This window comes from Mustela nigripes, chromosome X, assembly GCF_022355385.1.
Source record: "Mustela nigripes isolate SB6536 chromosome X, MUSNIG.SB6536, whole genome shotgun sequence".
Lineage (NCBI taxonomy): Eukaryota > Metazoa > Chordata > Mammalia > Carnivora > Mustelidae > Mustela > Mustela nigripes.
The window spans coordinates 82,577,853-82,592,162 of record NC_081575.1 but is presented as its reverse complement, the minus strand read 5'-3'; the positions used below and the strand labels follow the sequence as shown (position 1 = coordinate 82,592,162).

Sequence of the window (14,310 nt, the reverse complement as noted above, 5' to 3'; positions counted from 1 at the left end):
TTTTTTTTTTTTTTTTTTTTTGGTCCCAGAATTCTACTGGAGACCTTGCTGCCTTTCTGCTGGCTTTTCCTGATACACCTTTGCTCATTCTTTTTACCATTGTCTTTTTGCATTTTTCCTATACAGCGCTTGAAAAGGCATGTTTTATATTATGCCTTCTAGTTTTCATGCTGCTTTTAAAAAATATCTTTCACTATATGGTCTATTTTGCTTTGTTTTGGGTTCCTTCTAGTAATTTGAAAGGGTTGAATTCTTTTTTGGTTCTTTCCATGGTTACCTTTATAGCATTAATCTTATAAAAGATGATTAATATTGCAATTGTTGGAACAGTGTCTGTCAACTGTCCGATATGAGTAGTGACAAGATGTGTATACTGCTCTTTCAAGAATTATTTGTTGTAAGCTTTCCTTGAACTCTGAGAGCTTGTCTGTTCAATTTGTTTGGGTCAATCTACGGACACAAATGATACATATATTGAATTTCCTCTCTTCCATATTTTTGTCATTTTTTCTCGATTATATTTTAAAGTCGTGATTCATTTCCACTTCACTTTGTTTACTAGGCGTAATTCTTAGTCCCCTGCTATCTGGGCAGGAACTATTAAAGACTTCATTTGTGTATCTTGTTTGTTTGTTTGTTTGTTTTTCACTTTTTTATTGAGGTCTGCCAGCACATTACACAAATTTTTAAGGCAGCTCAAGCAAATGTCTTTTCGAAGTTCCTTCAAATCAGAATCCAAATGAAGTTCACACATGGCATTTTTCCAGAGTTTTTATTTTAATTCCAGTTAGTTAAACTACAATGTAATACTAGTTCCAGGTGTATGATATAGTGACTCAGCAGTTCCATACATCACCCAGCGCGCATCACAAGGGCCCTCCTCAATCCCCATCCCATTTCACCCATCCCCCACCCACCGCCCCTCGGTAACCATCAGATTGTTCTCTGTGATTAAGAGTCTGTTTTTTTTTTTAATTTGTCTTTCCTTTTTTACCCTTTGCTCATTTGTCTTGTTTCTTTCTTTTTAAAATGTTTTTATTTATTTATTTATTTGAGAGAGAGAGAGCATAGAGAGAGAGAGAGCAAGCACAAGTGGAAGGCAGAGGGAGAGGGAGAAGCAGACTCTCTGCTGAGCAGGGAGCCCAATGTGGGGCTCAATCCCAGGACCCTGGGATCACAACCTGAGCTGAAGGCAGATGCTTAACCGATTGAGCCACCCAGATGCCCCCATTTGTCTGTTTCTTATATTCCACATATATGTGAAATCATAGGGTATTTATATTTCTCTGACTTATTTCACTTAGCATTATACTCTCTAGCTCCATCCATGGCATTATATTTTGTTCCTGTTTCTCTGTCAAGAACCGGGAGTAGGGGGGCAGCTGGGTGGCTCCGTGAGTTAAGTGTTTGCCTTTGGCTCAAGTCATGATCCCAGGATCCTGAGATCAAGTCCTGCCTAGGGCTCCCTGCTCAGTGGGAAGCCTGCTTCCGCCCCTTCCCACTCCCCCTGTTTGTGTTCTTTCTCTTGCTATGTCTCTCCCTGTCCAATAAATAAATAAAATCTTAAAAAAAAAAGGACTGGGAAGGGTCTGAGATTTTTTCCTACTTCCAAGCTAACCGGTGAGCCCGCCACAGTGGTCTGGGTGCTGGCAGAAGACTTGAGCCACCTAGGTCAGAGAAAGAGGACTTCAGGCCCATGGCAATACTAGCCGTTGTCTTAGCCTGTGTGCCAGTTTCCTTCAAGGTGACCCGAAGATGCCCACGTGGCATCTGCACACACCGCAGGTTCCTTGGATTACCTGAATCTTTGATGAGTAGTAAGCAGACCTGTCCTCTGCCCTGGGGGATGGCACCAGTGTGTTCCAAGGCTGTTAGCCTTGCGAACATCCTCGAAAAGATAGTCCGGAACAGAGGGCAGCCCGTGCCTGTGCTCACTAGACACACAGAAGTGAGAGAGTCCTGTGGAGGATTGCCTCCCAGCAGTATCCACTGGCTAGCCATTGCACATCTGCAGTATCCAGTGTCATTTCTGTATGGTCTTGCTTCTGCAGATCGTCTCATGGGTACACTACTCTGTTGGCCAGAGGCGGGGGCCTAATCTGTTGTCTGTCTCCTGCAGCATTTGATTAAAGCTGTTATCCAGGACTCCCAAGTGGCAGAATGAGGCCATGCTGCAGTATTTTGCTCAAGCAGGACCTCCAGGATCCCAGACTCAAGCAGCTATACAGATCCTGGAAGTCATTAAGGTTTGCGGTCCAAAGCCAGGGACTTTTCAATTTAGGTTGCTATACTGACCTTTCCGCCTGGCCCGAGGTATGAAGGGGCAGTGGCCCATATTAGCAATTGCACAGATTCTGCCTGGGCCCCATGGGACGATCTCATCCTCTGTATCAACCCTGGACAAGTAAGCTGAGGCTGACTGAATGCCTTCCGAGGCCAAGGTGGGATGATTGATCACCTCGGCTAAAGTCAGGGCCACATTTCTTACCACCTTTTCTAATCGGATGATCCCCATTATAGGACTAAGTGCCCTCAGGGTGCACATCAATTTACAAGCCGTTTATCCTTCTAGAAAGCTCCTCGTAGCAAACCAAAGGTAGCTTCCTTCTGGAGAGATCTCCAGAGTTGTTTAAGGTCTACCTCAACCCCCAGTCTCTACCTTAAACACTTGGAGGTCACTTATGACCACTCCTAAGATGTCAATTACTATGATTTGGAGAGGAGAGAAGGCAAGTTAATGTCTGGCTTCCACACATAAAGTACAATTTCAGGGTGTCCCCCCACCCAGATGAAAGTGGTGTTTACAATGAGTGGTGCCCTCTAAATAGGTTCCCTAGGGGGCAGGGGACACAGGTTGGGATTGCCTCCAATGTCACCTGTCAGCCAGCTGATAGTCTTTAAATTTAACTTTAGACAAAAGTGAACTAGAAAGGAAGGGGATTATGTTCAGGCTGTTGCAGTGAGGAGAGCACCCCAGATCTGAAGACCAGATTGTCTCAGTAGGGTGGTTTTGTCTTCTACACTGATAGGGAGGAGCAGAAGAGTTATAGTAGGGTGATTGGCAGGTGTGTGATTGTTTCTGCAGTCCGGGGAAGTCTCAGCTTAAAGGAAAATATTTATCTTTGTGTCTAGCTGCTTTATGTGGGACAGACGGCCAAGGTCAGTTAATCATTCATGAGACAAGAATGGGGAAGTCAGAGGGTCTGTGTTTGGCCTTTCAGCAGGTTCAACAAAAGGGAAAGGTCTGTGTTTGTCCTCATCACAGGTAAATCCAAGAGTCCTAGGGGGCATGAGAACAAGAGGACAGCAAGTCTTATCTAAAGTATATGGGGAAAGGTGTTCTTTGCCATAAATCATTTCCAAGAGCAAACAAGGGTGAGGTGGTTTCTTAGCTATCACTCTGTGCAGGCCTCAAGTGGTATTCTCCATTGTCAGGCCCCCTCTTGGTCAAGGTTCCTTGAACAATTATGTCTGGAAACAAGGCAGTATGGGAATGCCCTGGTCTGTACAATTGTCAGTCCACATTTGGTCTCTGCATGTAAAACTGTCAGCTCAGTTTTCGCCTCTGTATGCAAAGTCTGTTGAAGGTGAAGCTGTTTTCAGGTCTGCTGGATTATATGTTGTTGAATCATTTGTCAAGACTGGCTGAATAGTAGCATCCAAGACTATGGGAAGGATGCGTCCCCAACCACAAGGCAGAAGATGAGAAACAGGACTGATGATCCTTGCAATATACCTCACAGCCAGGATCCCGTATTCTGGCCAGGAGAATGTGTTTCATAAGCCATTCATATCAACCTTAGTAATGCAAGTCACTTTCTTGAATTTAGTGATGACCTGTCCTATTTGGCCTGCGGTGTCTGTCCAAGTGCAACAAGATGTGTTGTTGGCTCTGGCACAGATGCCTCCCCAGCTAGGAAGGAAGTCAAGAGTTACACGAGCGTCCATTGTGACTTGGGCCATTGAGGTTAAATGTATTTACTGTGCTCCTAAGATAGAAGTGGTATCATTTATTACTTCTGCAAGGGTGAAGGAGAGATTTTGAACAAGAGAATTCTAGTTTAAGAATTCTAGTTGGAGAATTCTCTTGGTGGGCGAAATGGCCCTCAGGAAGAGGCGGTGCCTAAAAGAGGGAATTGCTCATTTGCCAGGGAAGTTCAAGAGCACCCTGTAGTTCCCTCATTTTGGAGTGATTGTACAAGTCTCCAAAGGGTCACGTGGTCAGCAGAGGGGTGGTTTTCAACATTCGAAGGTCACAGCCAAGGATTGCAAACCCAGGAAAGATTGGTGAGAGGAAGGCAGAGGTAGGCTGACAGCCACATAAAAAGTAGTATCCATAGGGGTTACAGATAGTGTTGGCATTGTGGGAACCCTTATGAATAAATGGTTGTGGTTAACGTTGGCCATGGTCCCTCAGGAGGGAAGAGGCTTTGGGTAGAACCAAGCAAAGTCCATAAGGCCGATTGGAAAGTGGTAGGGGAGAAAATAGTGTTATCAGGGATGAACAGTGCTCAGATATATGTTTTATATGGCTTAGTAATATTCCATTGTAAATATATACCACATCTACTTTGGCCATTCATCTGTCAGTGGGCATTTGGGCTCTTTCCATAATTGGCTATTACTGATAATGCTGCTCTAAACACTGGGGTGAATGTGCCCCTTTGAATCAGTATTTTTGTATCCTGTGGATAAATACCCAGTAGTACAATTGTTGGGTCTTAGGGTAGTTCTATTTTTAACTTTTTGAGGAACCTCCGTACTGTTTTCCAGAGTGGCTATACCAGCTTGCCTTCCCACCAACAATGCACATCCTTTCTCCACATCCTCACCAACATCTGTCATTTCCTATGTTATTAATTTTGGCCATTCTGACAGGTATGAGGTGGTATCTCACTGTGGTTTCGATTTGTATTTCCCTGATGGTGAGTGATGTTGAACATCTTCTCATGTGTCTGTTTGCCATCTGGATGTCTTCTTTGGAAAAATGTCTCCTCAAGTCTTCTGCCCATTTCTTAACTTGATTATTTATTTTGGGGGTGTAGAGTTTCATAAGTTCTTTATAGATTTTGGATACTAGCCCTTTATCAGATATGTCATTTGCAAATGTCTTCTCCCATTCTGTAGGTTGCCTTTTAGTTTTTGGTTTGGGTTTTTTGTTTTGTTGTTTTTTGTGTTTTGTTTTTGTTTTTGTTTTTTTTACTGTTTCCGTCACTGTGCAGAAGTTTTTCTCTTAAGTATGTCCCAGTTGTTCATTTTTGCTTTTGTTTCCCTTGGCTCCAGAGATGTGTCTAGTAAGAAGTTGCTGCAGCCAAGGTCAAAGAGGTTGCTGCCTGTCTTTCCTTTAGGATTTTTGTGGTTTCAGGTCTCACATTTAGGTCTTTCATCCATTTCAAATTTATTTTTGTGGATGGTGTAAGAAAGGGTCCAGTTTAATTCTTCTGCATGTTGCTGTCCAGTTTTCCCAACACTGTTTGTTGAAGAGACTATCTTTTTTCCATTGGCTCTGCTTTCCTGCATTGTTGAAGATTAGGTGACCATATAGTGTGGATCAATTTCTGGGCTCTCTATTCTGTTCCATTGGTCTGTGTTTCTGGTTTTGTGCCAGTACCATACTTTCTTGATCACTACAGCTTTGTAATAGAGTTTGAAGTCTGGAATTGTGATGCCTCCAGTTTTGCTTTTCTTTTTCAGGACTGCTTTGGCTATTTGGGGCCTTTTGTGGTTTCCATACAAACTTTAGGGTTGTTTGTTCTAGCTCTGTGAAAAATGGTATTGGTATTTTGATAGGAATTGCACTGAATGTGTAGATTTCTTTGGGTGGTATAGACATTTTAACAATATTTGTTCTTCCAATCCATGAGCATGGTATGTTTTACCATTTTTTTGTGTGTGTGACCTTTAATTTATTTCATAAAATAATTTTCATAGTACAGGTCTTTTACCTCTTTGGTTAGTTTTATTCCTAGATATCTTATGGTTTTGGGTGCAATTGTAAGTGGGATTGATTCTTTGATTTCTCTTTCTGCTGCTTCATTATGGGTGTACAGAAATACAACAGATTTCTGTACATTGATTTTATTTCCTGCAACTTTGCTGATTCATTTTTCAGTTCTAGTAATTTTTTTGGTGGGGTCTTTCATGTTTTCTGCATAGAGTATCATGTCATCTGTGAAGAGTGAATGTTTGACACTTCCTTGCCAATTTGGACACCTTTTATTTCCTTTTGTTGTGTGATTGCTGAGTCTAGGATTTCTAGTATTATGTTGAACAGCAGTGGGGAGAGTAGACATCCCTGTTGTGTTCCTGACTTTAGGGGAGAAGCTCTTAGTTTTTACCCATTGAGGATGATATTAGCTGTGGGTCTTTCATATATGGTCTTTGTGATGTTGAGGTATGTTCTTTCTACCCGTACTTTTTTTTTTTAAATCAAGAAAGGGTGCTGTATTTTATCAAATGCTCTTTCTGCATCTATTGAGAGAATCATATGAATCTTACCACTTCTTTTATTAATGCAGTATATCATGTTGATTGGTTTGTGGATATTGACCCACCCCTGCAGCCCAGGAATAAATCCCACTTGACCATGGTGAATGATTCTTTTAATGTACTATTGGATTCAATTTACTAGTATTTTGTTGAGAATTTTTGCATCTGTGTTTATCAGGGATATTGACCTGTAGTTCTCCCTTTTAGTGAGATCTTTGTGTGATTTTGGGATCAAGGTAATACTGGCCTCATAGAATGAGTTTAGAAGTTTTCCTTCCATTTCTATTTATTGGAACAGTTTGAGAAGACTAGGTATTAACTCTTCTTTAAATGTCTGGTGGAATTCCTCTGGGAAGCCATCTCACCCAGGACTTTTGTTGGTTGGGAGGTTTTTGATTATTGATTCTATTTCTTTGCTGGTTGTGTATCTGTTCAAATTTTTTATTTCTTCCTGTTTCAGTTTTTGTAGTTTGTAAATTTCTAGGAAACTATCCATTTCTTCCAGATTGTCCAGTTTTTTTGGGCATATAATCTTTCATAGTATTCTCAAAATTGTTTGTATTTTGGTGGTATTGGTTGTGATTGCTCCTCATTTTTTTCAGGATTTTATTTATCTGAATCTATTATCTTTTCTTTTTGATAAGTCTGGCTCAGGATTTATCAATTTTATTAATTTGTTTGAAGAACCAACTCTTAGTTTCATTAATCTGTTCTACTGGATTTTCTTGTTTCATTATCATTTGTTTTTGCTCTTATCTTTATTATTTCCCTTCTCCTGGTTTTAAATTTTATTTACTGTTCTTTTTCCAGCTCCTTTAGGTATAAGGTGAAGTTGTGTACTTTAGACTTTTCTTGTTTCCTGAGGAATGGCTGTTTTGGTATATACTTACCTCTTAGGACTGCCTTTGATGTGTCCCAAAGGTTTTGGACTGTTGTGTTTTCATTTTCATTTGCTTCCAAGTCTTTTTCATTTCTTCTTTAATTTCCTAGCTAACCCACTCATTCTCTAGTTATGATGTTCTTTAACCTTCCTGTATTTGTGGTCTTTCCACATTTTTTCTCATGGTTGACTTCAAGTTTCACAACGTTGTGGTCTGAAAATATGTGTGGTACGATCTCAGTCTCTTTGTACTTGTTGAGGCCTGATTTATGACCCAGTATATGATCTGTTCTGGAGAATGTTCCATGTGCACTCAAAAAGAATGTGTATTCTCCTGCTTTAGACTGAAATGTTTTGAGTATCTCTGTTAAGTCCCTATGGTCCAGTGTATCATTCAAAGCCATTATTTTGTTGTTGATCTGCTTAGATGATCTGTATTACTGTGAGTGGGCTGTTAAAGTCCCTTACTATTATTGTATTATTATCAATGAGTTTCTTTAAGTTTGTTAATTGTTTATATATTTGGCTGCTCCCAAGTTGGAAGCATAAATATTTATTTATAATTGTTAGGTCTTCTTGATGAGATAGACCCCTTTATTATGAATTAGTGTCCTCCTCCTTCTCTTATTACAGTCTTTGGTTTAAAATCTGGTTTGTCTGATGTAAGTATGGCTACTCCAGCTTTTTTGATGTTCATTAGCATGATAAATGGTTCTCCAGTTGCTCACTTTTAATCTGGAGGTGTCTTTGGGTCTAAAATGTGTGTCTTGGGACGAGGTGGCCGAGTGGTTAAGGCGATGGACTGCTAAAATGTGTGTCTTGTTTTTTTTTATCCATTCTGATACCCTGTGTCTTTTGATTGGAGCATTTAGTCCATTTTCATTCAAAGTAATTATTGATAGATATGAATTTTGTGCCATTGTATTATGTGTAAAGTCACTGTTCCTATAGGTTGTCTCTGTCCTTTCTAGTCTTTGTTGCTTTGTTGTCTCTTTCCCACTCAAAGGATCCCCTTTCATATTTCTTGCAGAACTGGTTTAGTGTTCACAAACTCCTCTAGTTTTTGCTTGTCTTAGAAACTATCTCTCTTTCTATTCTAAATGACAGCCTTGCTGGATAAAGTATTCTTGGTTGCATATTTTTCCCATTTATCACGTTGAGTACATCATGTTGCTCTTCTCTGGCCTGCCATGTTTCTGTGGATAGCTCTGCTGCTAACCTTAAATGTATACCCTTGTAGGTTACTGAATGTTCCTAGTTGCTTTCAGAATTCTCTCTTTATCTTTGTGTTTTGCAAGTTTCATTTGCTATGTCTTGGTGTTGTCCTGTTTTTGTTGATTTTGAGGGGAGTTCTCTATGTCTCTTGGACTTGAATGCCTGTTTCCTTCCCCAGATTAGGGAAGTTCTCAGCTATAATTTGTTCAAATAAACCTTCTGCCCCCTTTTCCCTCTGTTCTTCTATTGGGATGCCTATGATATGGATATTATTGCCCTTTGTGGAATTGCTGAGTTCCCTAAGTCTATATCTGTGTTATATTTTTCTTTTCAACTTCATTATTTTCCATAATTTTATCTTCTATATCACCTATTCTCTTGTCTTCTTCTTCCATCCCTGTTGTGATTACATCCAGGTGGTTTTATATCTCAATTATAGTATATTTTATTTTGGCCTGACTAGTTTTTAGGTCTTTTATCTCTGTAGCAAGGGTTTCTCTGGTGTCTTCTATGCTTTTTTCAAACCCAGCTAGTATTATTATGACTGTTCTTCTAAATTCTTGTTCAGACATATTGCATATATCTGTTTTGAGTAAATCCCTGGCTGTGATTTCTTCTTGATCTTTCTTTTGGGGAGAATTCCTCCATCTTGTCATTATGTCTAGGTTTCTGCCTTTTGCATGTTATGAAAGCTTGTTATGTTTCCTGTTTCTGAGAGTAATGATATATTAAGAAGGCGTCATACACCGTCCAGGGCCTGGTGCTTCAGAAAGTGTTTCTGGTGTATGCTGTGTGTACTCTGCTGCTGTGTTTTGGCTGATCTTCCCCACAGGTCAGTCCTCTGCAGAGTTCTTCCTTGCTTGCAGTGGGGAGTGTTTGGACCTTTAACTGGGTGTGCTTTGATTTTTTGTTAAAATAAGCCTTTGTCTCCTGCTTAATGTACTGCCTTGCTCAAACTCAAGGAAGGTTCACTGATGATTATAGTAGTAGGAGGGCTACTAAACTCCTTGGAAATGAAGTGATTGCCATCTTAAGATTTTATTATTAAGTAATCTCTACAACCAATATGGGTCTCAAACTCACAACCCCAAGATCAAGAGTTGCATGCTCCACCAACTGAGCCAGCCAGATACCCCTACTGATTACATCTTTTTAACTACAATAACTTCTTTTTCACAGAGAAAACTAAGAGCTGTAAATAACTGAATTGTTTGCCCCGCATCAGCATTTTATAGCTGACTAGCAGGTCTTATGACTATACATCTCACAGTTTTTCATAGCCATTAATAGCCTTTGTAGTACAACTTATCACACTGGCAAAACTGAACATGTTCATTAACAGAATCAATATATGTAGCCTCCCTGTACTTTATAAAAATAAGATGCAAAAGGTATGTAAACTTAAAATTATGCTTAATGCTTCAGTTTTCTGTCTTACCTTTATTTTTTAAAAGAATTTATTTATTTATTTGACAGAGAGAGAGAGAGATCACAAGTAGGCAGGAGGCAGGCAGAGAGAGAGAAGGAAACATGCTCCCTGCTGAGCAGAGAGCCCGATGCAGGACTCGATCCCAGGACCCTGAGATCATGACCTGAGACAAAGGCAGAGGCTTTAACCCACTGAGCCACCCAGGCGCCCTCTGTCTTACCTTTAAATGACATAGGCATAATTTAACATAAGTCCAGGGTTATTAGTTACCTAAACATACTGGAAACTATATTCAAACTAACACACTACAAAACACAATTACTTTTGAAGTAAAGTTTGTCAGAATGATGGTTCAATTTGGTTAAGTACGGATTTACATTTTTGTAAACTTAAACCAACAGTGTTGAACTGGTCTCATTTGTCAAAAATTTACCTCAGTTGCTTGTACTTGAATTCTTAAATATTTGAGTCAGTTTCTGTAAGAATACTTTGTTCTGAGCACATTGAAAGTATTAGAAGTTCCAAGTTATCTAATTTGGGGCAGGGGTTTAGGACTATTCATTTTTCCTTAGAGATAGGAAAATATTACTTACTCACAGACATGTAAACACACATACGGACACAAATAGAGGGTTTATAGGTCCCTGGTTCATGTAAAAGAGCTTTTTTTTTCCCTAGGGGGCTTCCTGAGGTAGTGGAGGTAGACGGAGCCCTGTGCTGGGTACTAAGAGAACCTGGTAAGACAGAAGGAGGTTTAGATGGAAGGAAGTTGCATTGCACATTACCCAGTTTCACCGTGGGTATGGTATTTATATTCTGAGGGAGTGCGATAGGAGAAAAGGTGTTGGTAGTAGAAGGTGGTAGAATGTCCTGGCTTGGGGATGATTATTTCCCCTCATACACTGAGTCAGTTGTGGGCACCAGTGGGAAGGTCCCTTTGAGGAAAGCCACTGGGAAGAGGGATTTGGAGACTCTTGTTCCCTTTTGTATTTTTTAAAAATATTTTATTTATTTATTTGACAGAGAGAGAGAGATCACAAGTAGGCAGAGAGGCAGGTGGTGGGGGGGAAGCAGGCTCCCCACCAAGCAGAGAGCCTGATGCAGGGCTCGATCCCAGGAACCTGAGAACATGACCTGAGCCGAAGGCAGAGGCTTAACCCACTGAGCCACCCAGGCACCCCTCCCTTTTCTATTTTAAGGGCAAGAAATCCCAAGTATCATGCCCCTTTCCTTTTCTTTAATGATGGTCTTTGCAAGTGTCCCTATCTGGGGAGGTTTTGTGGGGAACAGATTGCCCTGACTTGTGTCCTTCTAACTATTTAAGTTGAAAAGTCATGGGTTCACGGTGTGTTGACTTGTGGAGTCCTTAAGGTGTTGATCTAGTGTAGTTCAGAGAGAAGAGTGGTTTACCAGTTTACATTATGTTTTTGGATAATGTCTGTAATTTCTGGTTGTGGACCATGAAGAGTTAGTGACCAAGGTGGCCGTGGGTTGATTGTTGAAAGCAAGACCGGAGTCATCTTTTCAGATATTTTCTAATCTGTGTCTCTAGTGAGAGATCAGTTCATCTCTTTGTTGTCTGCAGTCTTATATCTTTGACTAATGCATTTTTGAGGGAAGAGAGTGGGAATGGATTCTAAAAGTCTCTCTCCAACATGGTGATTCAGCTTCTCTATACACAATGCTGTGTTCACCACCAGTGTAGTCACCATCTGGCACCAGGTAACACTATTATAATTCCATTAACTGTATTCCATATGCTGTGCCTTTTATTCCCCTAAACGATTCATTCCATAACTGGAAACCTGTATCTGCCCCCCCCTTCACCCATTTTGCCCATCCTCTCACTCCCCTCCCCTCTGGCAACCATTGGTTGGTTCTCTTTTATTTATAGGTCCAATTCTGCCTTTTGTTTGCTTATTAATTTTTTTCTAGATTCCACATATGAGTGAAAGCATCTAGTATTTGTCTTTCTGTGTTGGACTTATTTCGCTTAGCATAATACCCTCTGTGTCTACCATGTTGTTGCAAATGACATAATCTCATCCATTTTTATAGATGCATAATCCAGTGTGTGTGTGTGTGTGTGTGTGTGTATGTGTGTGTGTATATATATATATATATATATATATATATATATATATATAAACTTCCTTATCCATTTGTTTATCAACGGACATTTAGGTTGCTTTTGTATCTTGAGTATTATAAATAATGCTGCAATAAACATAGGGGTGCATATATCTTTTCAAATTAGTGTTTTTGTTTTCTTGGGGTAAATACCCAGGAGTGGAATTATTGGATCTTTATGGTATTTCTGTTTTTAATTTTTTGAGAAGCCTGCATATGGTTTTCCACAGTGACTGCACCAGCTTGGATTCCCACCAAGAGTGCATGAGGGTTTGTTTTTCTCCATATCCTGGCCAACAGCTGTTATTTCTGGTCTTTTGATTCTAAACGTTCTGGCAGGTATAAGGTGATATCTCAGTGTGATTTTGATTTGCATTTCTCCAATGATTAGTGATTCTGAGTATCTTTACATGTGTCTGTTGGCATCTGTATGTCTCCTATTCAGGTTCCATTTTTTAATTGGGCTGTTTGTTTTTTTGGTGTTGAGTTGTATATGATTTTTATGTATTCTGAATATTAACCCCTTATTGGATATATCATTTGCAAATACCTTCTCCCATATAGTAGGTTATCTTTTTGTTTTGTTAATGGTTTCCTTTGCCCTGCAAAACCTTTTATTTTGGTGTAGTCCTAGGAGTTTTTGTTTTTGTCTCCCCTGCCTGAAGAGACAAGCCCTATCTAGAAAAATGTTGCTACAGCTGATGTTAGAGAAATTACTGACTATGTTCTCTCCTCGGATTTTTATGGTTTCAGGTCTTACATTTAGGTCTTTAATCCATTTTGAGTTTATTTTTGTGAATGCTGTTAGAAAGTAATCCAGTTTCATTTTTCTCCATGTAGCTGTCCATTTTTCCCAGCAGCATTTTTTGAAGAGACAGTCTTTTTTCCACTGTATATTCTTGCTTCCTTTGCTAGAAATTAATTGACCTATAATTGTGGGTTTATTTCTGGGATCTCTATTCTGTTCCATTGATCTGTGTGTCTGTTTTTGTGCTAATGCTATACTGTTTTGAATTCTACAACTTTGTAGTAAATCTTGAAATGTAGGATTGTGATCATCTCCAGTGTTGTTCTTCTTTCTCAAGATTGCTTTGGCCATTCAGGGTCTTTTGTGATTCTGTATGAATTTTAGGATTATTTGTTCTAGTTTCGTGGAAAATGCTGTTGTTATTTTGATAAGGATTGCATTGAATCTGTAGAGTGTTTGCTCTCTCCTGTGGTTTTAACTTGCATATTAGCCTCGGAGGTATTCTGATTTTTTGAAGGTCCATCTTTGGGGCCCACTAGCAGTTTCATTAGTTGATATAATCAGGGAACCCAGGAGACTATCCCTCACAGACTGGTCTGAATTGATTACTAAATTCTTCTCTGTTCTTACAGAGGTCTGGGAAGTCTTTAACAATAGCATGTAGATCTGAACAAGAGCAGACCTTGTTCAGCTAGGCACTCAGGTTGTTGACCTTCCAGCACAGTTGGAGAAGGTAGCAATTTAGGTTAGGGTGGATATTTGGGAGCTAGAGAGTTTAATGGAGCCACAGAGGGTAGAAGAGGGGGAGTAGGGGCTGAAGTGGAGATAAAAGGAATCTACAGAATAAGGAGGAATAGTGACTAGGGGAAAGAGCTGGGGTGGCACCCATGAGGGTGCTGGTGAGGCAAAGGTTGTGAGGGTTGGTTGGGGGTAAAGGAGTAGCAGGAGGGGTATATTGGTAGTGAGAGATAGTCCCTATGGGACTGTCTAGTTTGGGGTATATTGGAGATAATTTCTCATTTTTCAGCCTCTTTGTGCCAAACAATATAAGCTTACCATTGGTGAAGGAAGATCTTAGAGCCCCAAGATTTGAGAGTGCTTCAAAAATGAACACGTTAAGGGAGATCTCAAATGCCCCAAGGGGGACTTTGGAGTTCTTAGTTGTCCTTAGTTACAAATTAGCCTATTTTTGGAGGTAGTGAATTGTTGCCATAGTGATGAGGCATATAATTTACAGGCTTTTTATGAAGGGATAGAGAACTGGATTGAGAGTTTCCAACGAGTACCAAGGTTAAACAAAATCCAGCAACAAGATAAAGCCAAAAGAAGAATGAAAATCACATCCTTAATGTACAATCACGGGTGGTGCCAGGGCACAGGGATCAGGAGTTGAACTCATCATAGGACCCATGGATCACC

At 40.0% G+C, this 14,310-nt stretch overlaps 1 protein-coding gene across 3 annotated transcripts in view; it reads left to right on the top strand.

The window, feature by feature from the left end:
* Window positions 1-14,310, top strand: part of ZNF81 (zinc finger protein 81) — a 115,397-nt gene that overhangs the window by 22,562 nt on the left and 78,525 nt on the right. The window lies entirely within an intron of this gene.